The 8,626-nt window shown below is 42.8% G+C and overlaps 1 pseudogene; it reads left to right on the top strand.

Annotated features, from left to right (window-relative positions):
- LOC123039252 (protein NRT1/ PTR FAMILY 6.4-like) overlaps positions 1-7,187 on the top strand; it is a 28,200-nt pseudogene extending 21,013 nt beyond the window's left edge.
- Positions 7,188-8,626: the final 1,439 nt, after the last annotated feature.

Genomic DNA, 8,626 nt, shown 5'->3' with positions numbered 1-8,626 from the left:
CCCTGGTGGCTCCCCTCCACTTATGCCAGCACCCACACACTTCATCTTCTACCCAAAAAAATCCCCATCCAGCTTAAGCCCAAATTCTAGCTCGTTTTGCTGCGATTTTCGATCTCTTAGCTCAAAGCTCCATTCACAAAACTGCTTTGGGAGATTGTTGCTTGGTATGTGAGTCCTCCGTTGGTCCAATTAGTTTTTGTTCTAGTGCTTTATTCATTGCAAATTTTTGCTGCATAGGTGACCATGTTCTTGAGCTTGCATGTTAAATTTTTGAGGTCCCAAACAATTCCAATGCATGATATAGGCTCTAGGCACTTGTAGGAGTAGTTGCTATCAATCTTGTTTAGTTTTATCCACTTTTATTTTGAAGTTACTAAAATTTCAGAAATTTTCAGAAAAAGAAATATGCTTAGAAGAATGTACCAAGGTGGTTCCTCGGCAAAGAAAGGGCCCAGGATTGCTATACGTGAACAAGATGTTAATTTGCCAAGGGATGCCAATGTACGGGCTTGTGAGTGGCCATCCGATGATTTTATGGTCAAAGCAGGCTTCAAGGAGGAATTTGACGCGTATGTGCGTAATGCCGAGCTGGAGGACTTCTTACAAGATAAGTGTCCTCAATATTATCAATTGACTGATTCCTTTGTGCGGAGGTTCGAATATATTTCTTTGCGTAATTCTCCTAGTGTTATGTTTGATATTTATGATACATCTTATACCATGGATTTAGAGGATTTTACAACTGCTTGCAAACTCCCTCAGTGGGGTAATATTAATGATCCTACCAAATCTGAAGTTAGAAATCTTCTTCCTAGTATTACTGTGGGAGAATCTAGGGACGTAACACAAGCTACCATAGGGAGCATTCACTTTCCGGCTATACATTACTTTGCTCTCTTTATTGGTAGATGCATTAACGGTAAGGACGAAGTATGTCACATGTGTGCCCCTGGTCTTTGTGTTCTCAAGAGTGCTGTGTCAGGTTATAGAGGTTATAACTTGGGGGCAATAGTTGCACGTAGGTTGCAGAATAATAGTAAAAAGGGTAATTTCTTTGGAGGAATTTATGAAACCCGTGTGGCTAATTTTCTTAATATAGCTCCATGAGAGGGGGATATGATTGTACCTCCTGTTTATTTGGATAGAGAAGCTATGATTGATCATCAATTTCTTGAGAGGAATGAACAATTCCTCCATTATCGACTAATCTATGACAGACGCAACGTTGTCCCTGTCACTCTTCCTACTCCATACCTTTTTGATTATCAGGCAAAAGGAAGATATGTTATCACCAGGGAAGAAGCCGCTGAATATGAGAGGGGAATGGAGGCAGCTCGCCAACACGCTGCTGCTCAGGAGGCGGTCGCCTCTGCATCTCAGTACTACCCCAGTTTCACTTATGGATATCAGCCAGGCGGTCCTTGGTATTAGACCAACTTAGGCCAAAAGCCTAAGCTTGGGGGAGTACGTATTTCTCACCGACTTTACATTCATGTTCACGAAGTAGTCGTCGGTGCTCATACTCTTTCATTGTATTATCCATGCTAGTTTAAATTTCTTCTTCTAGTTTTCTTCTTGTTTGTTTGATAAACCTTAATAAAAACCAAAAAAATTAGTTAGTTTAATTTCCTTGCTTGTAGTAGAAATTAAAATGAAAACCCAAAAAGATTTCTAGTTCTTCTTCTTGCTTGTTGGGAGCTTTCCCGTGTAAATAGTTTTATTTTCTTTTCTTTCTTTTGGGGGTCGAGAAGACCATATTGAAAATGCTTAGTGGCTCTCATATGCATGATTGATTATTTATATTTAGAGCCCATATTACTTGTCTTCTCTCTTGAGTTGAATGCTTGCAGATTCCAGCTTAGTCCATTGCACATGCACTCTTATTATTATACACATCGTTCGGTCGTGCAAGTGAAAGGCAATAATGACGATATATGATGGACTTATTGGGATGAGAAAAGCTGGTATGAACTCGACCTCTCTTGTTTTTGTAAATATGATGATTCATCGTTCCCGAGTCAGCTATTATGAAGTAAACATATTTGCAATGACATTTAGAGATTATAGTTGCTTGTGCCATGCTTGATTAGCTATGAATTATAATGGTTTACCTTGCGTGCCAACATGCTATTAGAATGATTATGATGTGATATGATGGGATGGTATCCTCCTTTGAATGAATTGAGTGACTCGACTTGGCACATGTTCACGCATGTAGTTGAATCAAGTCAACATAGCCTTCACGATATTTATGTTCATGGTGGATTATATCCTACTCATGCTTGTATTCGGTGTGAATTGATTTTAATGCATGTTTATGACTATTGTCGCTCTCTCAGTTGGTCGCTTCTTGGTCTTTTGCTAGCCTTCACCTGTACTAAGCGGGAATACTGCTTGTGCATCCAAACTCCTTAAACCCCAAAGTTGTTCCATATGAGTCCACTATACCTTCCTATATGCGGTATCTACCTGCCGTTCCAAGTAAATTTGTATGTGCCAAACTCCAAACCTTCAAATGAAATTTTGTTTTGTATGCTCGAGCAGCTCATGTTACAACTAGGGCTGCCTATATCTTCCATGCTAGGTGGGTTATTCTCATGAGGAGTGGACTCCGCTCCTCATTCACGAGAAAGGGCCGGTAACCGAGATGCCCAGTCCCATGATCCAAAAAGATCAAAGCAAATCAAAATAATTAAACAAAACTCCCCCAGGGTTGTTGTATGTTGGAGGCACTCGTTGTTTCGAGCAAGCCATGGATTGATGCTTGTTGGTGCTTGGGGGAGTATAAACCTTTACCATTCTGTTTGGGAACTACCTATAATGCATGTAGTATGGAAGATACATCCATCTCATAGTTGTTGCGTTGACAGTGAAAGTATGCTGCTCAAAATGTTATTCATTCTCTATTTTAAAATCGAGCTCTGGCACCTCTACAAATCCCTGCTTCCCTCTGCGAAGGGCCTATCTATTTACTTTTATGTTGAGTCATCACCCTTCTTATTAAAAGCACCTGCTGGAGAGCACACTGTCATTTGCATTCATTATCATTGGTTTATATTGGGTATGACTTGACTGGATCTCTTTTACCATGAATTACAATGTTTAGTCAGTCCTTGATCTTTAAAGGTGCTCTGCATTTATGTTTTGCGGTCTCAGAAAGGACTAGCGAGATACCATTTTGTTATATCATGTTATGATTATTTTGAGAAAGTGTTGTCATCCGAGTTTTATTATTATGACCCGCTAGCTGATTATGCTATTGATATGAGTAATTGTGAGACCTAATGTGTTATTGTGAGTATGGTTAGTTCATAATATTTGCTGAAACTTGAATGCTGGCTTTTCATGTTTACAACAACAAGAGCAAACATAGTTTGTAAAAGTTTTTCTTTATCACTTTCAGTTTATCAACTGAATTGCTTGAGGACAAGCAAAGGTTTAAGCTTGGGGGAGTTGACACATCTCCAACGTATCTACTTTTCCAAACACTTTTTCCCTTGTTTTGGACTCTAACTTGCATGATTTGAATGAAACTAACCCGGACTGACGCTGTTTTCAGCAGAACTGCCATGATGTTGTTTTATGTGTAGAATAGAAAAGTTCTCAGAATGTCCTGGAAATCCACGGAGGCACTTTTCAGAATTAATAAGAATTTTTGGCGAAAGAATCAAGGCCAGGGGGCCCACGGGCAGTCCACGAGACAAGGGGCACCCCCCTAGGGCACGCCCTCCTATCTCGTGGGCCCCCTGGACCTCCTCCGACCTCAACTCCAACTCCATATATACCGTCTCGGGGAGAAAAATCAAGGAGAAGTTTTCATCACGTTTCACGACACGGAGCCGCCGCCAAGCCCTAATCTCTCTCAGGAGGGCTGATCTGGAGTCCGTTCAGGGCTCCGGAGAGGGGGATTCGTCGCCGTCGTCATCATCAACCATCCTCCATCACCAATTTCATGATGCTCACTGCTGTGCGTGAGTAATTCCATCATACGCTTGCTGGACGGTGATGGGTTGGATGAGATTTACCATGTAATCAAGTTAGTTTTGTTAGGGTTTGATCCCTAGTATCCACTATGTTATGAGATTGATGTTGCTATGACTTTGCTATGATTAATGCTTGTCACTAGGGTCCGAGTGCCATGATTTCAGATCTGAACCTATTATGTTTTCATGAATATACGTATGTTCTTGATCCTATCTTGCAAGTCTATAGTCACCTATTATGTGTTATGATCCGACAACCCCGAAGTGACAATAATCGAGATACTTCTCGGTGATGACCGTAGTTTGAGGAGTTCATGTATTCACTATGTGTTAATGCTTTGGTCCAGTTCTCTATTAAAAGGAGGCCTTAATATCCCTTAGTTTCCACTAGGACCCCGCTGCCACGGGAGAGTAGGACAAAAGATGTCATGCAAGTTCTTTTCCATAAGCACGTATGACTATTTACGGAATACATGCCTACATTACATTGATGAATTGGAGCTAGTTCTATATCACCCTATGTTATAACTATTGCATGAGGAATCGCATCCGGCATAATTATCCATCACTGATCCATTGCCTACGAGCTTTTCACATATTGTTCTTCGCTTACTTACTTTTCTGTTGCTACTGTTACAACTACTACAAAAACCCAAAAACATTTACCTTTACTGTTGGTACTATTACCATCACTATCATACCACTTTTGCTACTAAATACTTTGCTGCAGATACTAAGTTATCCAGGTGTGGTTGAATTGACAACTCAACTGCTAATACTCAAGAATATTCTTTGGCTCCCCTTGTGTCGAATCAATAAATTTGGGTTGTACTTCACCCTCGAAAGCTGTTGTGATCCCCTACACTTGTGGGTTATCAGGGATGCTTGATACGTCTCCAACGTATCTATAATTTTTGATTGTTCCATGCTATTATATTACCCATTTTGGATGTTTACGGGCTTTACTTTACACTTCTATATCATTTTTGGGACTAACCTACTAACCTGGGGGCCAGCCCGAATTGTTGTTTTTTCGTCTATTTCAGTGTTTCGGAGAAAAGGAATATCAAACGGAGTCCAAACGGAATGAAACCTTTGGGAGCGATCTTTTAGGAACAAACATGATCCAGGGGACTTGGAGTGGACGTCAAGCAACAGAGGAGGCGGCCACGAGGGTGCCCGGCGCGCCCCCCACCCTCATGGGCCCCTCGAGTGTCCACCGACCTCCTTCTTCCTCCTATATATACCCATGTGCCCTGAAAACATCACAGGTGACCACGGAAAACTATTTCCACCACCGTAACCTTCTGTATCCGCGAGATCCCATCTTAGAGCCTTTGTCGGCGCTCCGCTGGAGGGGGAATCGACCACGGAGGGCCTCTACATATCCCCAAGGCCCTTCCGATGAGTTGTGAGTAGTTTACCATAGACCTTCGGGTCCATAGTTATTAGCTAGATGGCTTCTTCTCTCTCTTTGAATCTCAATACAAAGTTCTCCTCGATCTTCTTGGAGATCTATTTGATGTAACTCTCTTTGCGGTGTATTTGTCGAGATTCGATGAATTGTGGGTTTATGATCAAGTTTATCTATGAGAAATATTTGAATCTCCTCTGAATTCTTTTTTATGTGTGATTCAGTTACCTTTGCAAGTCTCTTCAAATTATCAGTTTGGTTTGGCCTACTAGATTGATCTCTCTTGCAACGGTAGAAGTGCTTAGCTTTGGGTTCAATCTTGCGGTGTCCTTTCCCAGTGACAGCAAAGGAAGCAAGGCACGTATTGTATTGTTGCCATCGAGGATAAAAAGATGGGGTTTATATCATATTGCATGAGTTTATCCCTCTACATCATGTCATCTTTCTTAATGCGTTACTCTGTTCTTTATGAACTTAATACTCTAGATGCATGCTGGATAGCGGTCGATGTGTGGAGTAATAGTAGTAGATGCAGGCAGAATTCGGTCTACTTGTCGCGGACGTGATGCCTATATACATGATCATGCCTAGATAATCTCATAATTATTCGCTTTTCTATCAATTGCTCGACAGTAATTTGTTCACCCACTGTAATACTTATGCTATCTTGAGAGAAGCCACTAGTGAAACCTATGGCCCCCGGGTCTATCTCTTATTATATAAGCTTTCAATCTACTTTTATTTGCATCTTTACTTTTCCAATCTATATCATAAAATACCAAAAATATATTTATCTCTATCATATCTCACTTTCGCAAGTGGCCGTGAAGGGATTGACAACCCCTTTATTGCGTTGGTTGCGAGTTCTTGTTTGTTTGTGTAGGTGCGTGGGACTTTTGAGGAGCCTCCTACTGGATTTATACCTTGGTTCTCAAAAACTGAGGGAAATACTTACGCTACGATTGCTGCATCACCCTTTCCTCTTCAAGGAAAACCAACGCAAGCTCAAGACGTAGCAGGCAGCACCTGGTCGGGCGATGTTGACGATGAGTGATGTCGAGGAGGTCAAATCCGTAGTCAACCTCCTGCCCATCTGGATGACGTGCGCCCTCTTCTGGACCACGTATTCCCAACTAAGCACCTACTCCGTCCTTGAAGCCACCTACATGGAGAGGCACGTCCGGTCGGCCTCCACTTTCACGATCCCCATGGGGTCTTTCCCCTGCTTCCTCTTCCTCTCCATCATCATAGTCACATCGGTCAATGAGCACCTTCTTGTGCCTCTGGCTAGCCGCCTGACGCACCGCCCGCAGGGACCGACATCGCTCCAGCGCGTCGGCCTCGGCCTTGTCCTGGGCACTGTCGCCATGGTTGTCGTGGCCCAAGCTGAGAAGAAGTGCCGCCATGCTGCGAACGGGGACCCATACACCATCATGAGTGCTTTCTTCGTGGTGCTGCAATTCTTCCTGATGGGCGCTGCGGAGGCGTTTTCCTATGTGGGACAGCTCGAATACTTTATCCGCGAATCATCGGAGCGGATGAAGTCTATGAGCACGGGGTTGTTCCTGGCGACGGTGTCTGCGGGACTCTACTTCAGTAGCTTCCTGGTGTTTCTTGTTAAGCGCGTGACGCCGGAGTCGTGGTTAGGGAACAACCTAAATGCATGTGCCCTCCACAAGTTCTACTGTTTGCTGGCTATCCTGGGCATGCTGAACTTTTCGATCTTTCTGGTTTTCGCGAGGAGCCACCAGTACAAGACCGAGACCGTGACCGAGGACGGCGCAACCTAATGCCGCCGGGAGCTGTCATGTGTGAATGTGTTCAAAGTTATTTACTACTAGTATGTGTGAATGTTTCCAAAGTTACTATTACTTGTATGAGGACTGTAAAGGGTTGTAAGATAGTTGTTGGTAGACTTTGCCACATAAGATTTTTGATGATGTATCACACAATAAATGAGGGAAGAGAGAAAGGTTGTAGGTACATGAACCAACACCCCTTGCACAAACTTCAATGTAGAATGAGAGAGCACCTTATTTATTATCTCACATCTTATTGGACAAATTAGATACAACCCATTGGAGTTGTTGTATGTTAAGGTGTTGGTTGATGACATGACATATTTTATCAACAAGCTAACATACAAACTGCTAGAGATGCCCTAATAAGGACCTAAACACTAAAGTTGCCCGCAGGAAGCAATCAGCCTAGCGGTTGGATACTACTATGTACTCCCTCTGTTTCTTTTTAGCCTGCTGATACGTCTCCAACGTATCTATAATTTTTTATTGTTCCATGCTATTATATTACCCCTTTTGGATGTTTATGGGCTTTATTTTACACATTTATATCATTTTTGTGACTAACCTACTAACCGGAGGCCCAGCCCGTATTGCTGTTTTTTTGCCTATTTCAATATTTCGAAGAAAAGGAATATCAAACAGAGTCCAAACGGAATGAAACCTTCTGGAGCATGATTTTTGGAACGAACGTGATCCAGAGGACTTGGAGTGCAAGTCAAGAAGCAGCTGAGGCGGCCACGAGAGGGGAGGGCGCGCCCACCCCTATAGGGCGCGCCCCCTGTCTCGTGGGCCCCTCGGGCGGCCACTGACGTACTTCTTCCTCCTATATAAGCCTACGTACCCCGAAAACATCCAGGAGCCACCGAAACACAATTTTCACCGCCGTAACCTTCTGTATCCGCGAGATCCCATCTTGGAGCCTTCGTCGGCGCTCTGCCGGAGGGGGGATCGACCATGGAGGGCTTCTACATCAACACCATAGCCCCTCCGATGAGTTGTGAGTAGTTTACCATAGACCTTCGGGTCCATAGTTATTAGCTAGATGGCTTGTTCTCTCTTTTTGGACCTCAATACAATGTTCTCCCCCTCTCTTTTGGAGATCTATTCGATGTAAACTCTTTTTGTGGTGTGTCTGTTGAGATCCGATGAATTGTGGGTTTATGATCAAGTTTATCTATGAATAATATTTGATTCTTCTCTGAATTCTTTTATGTATGATTGAGTTATCTTTGCAAGTATCTTTGAATTATCAGTTTGGTTTGGCCTACTAGATAGATCTTTCTTGCCATGGGAGAAGTGCTTGGCTTTGGGTTCAATCTTGCGGTGTCCTTACCCAGTGACAAAAAGGGTTGCAAGGCACGTATTGTATTGTTGCCATCGAGGATAAAAAGATGGGGTTTATATCATATTGCATGAGTTTATCCCTC

This window comes from Triticum aestivum, chromosome 2B (genome assembly GCF_018294505.1).
Source record: "Triticum aestivum cultivar Chinese Spring chromosome 2B, IWGSC CS RefSeq v2.1, whole genome shotgun sequence".
In the NCBI taxonomy this organism is placed as follows: domain Eukaryota; kingdom Viridiplantae; phylum Streptophyta; class Magnoliopsida; order Poales; family Poaceae; genus Triticum; species Triticum aestivum.
Note: the sequence above shows the minus strand (reverse complement) of the source record. Positions and strands in the feature narration are given on the sequence as shown.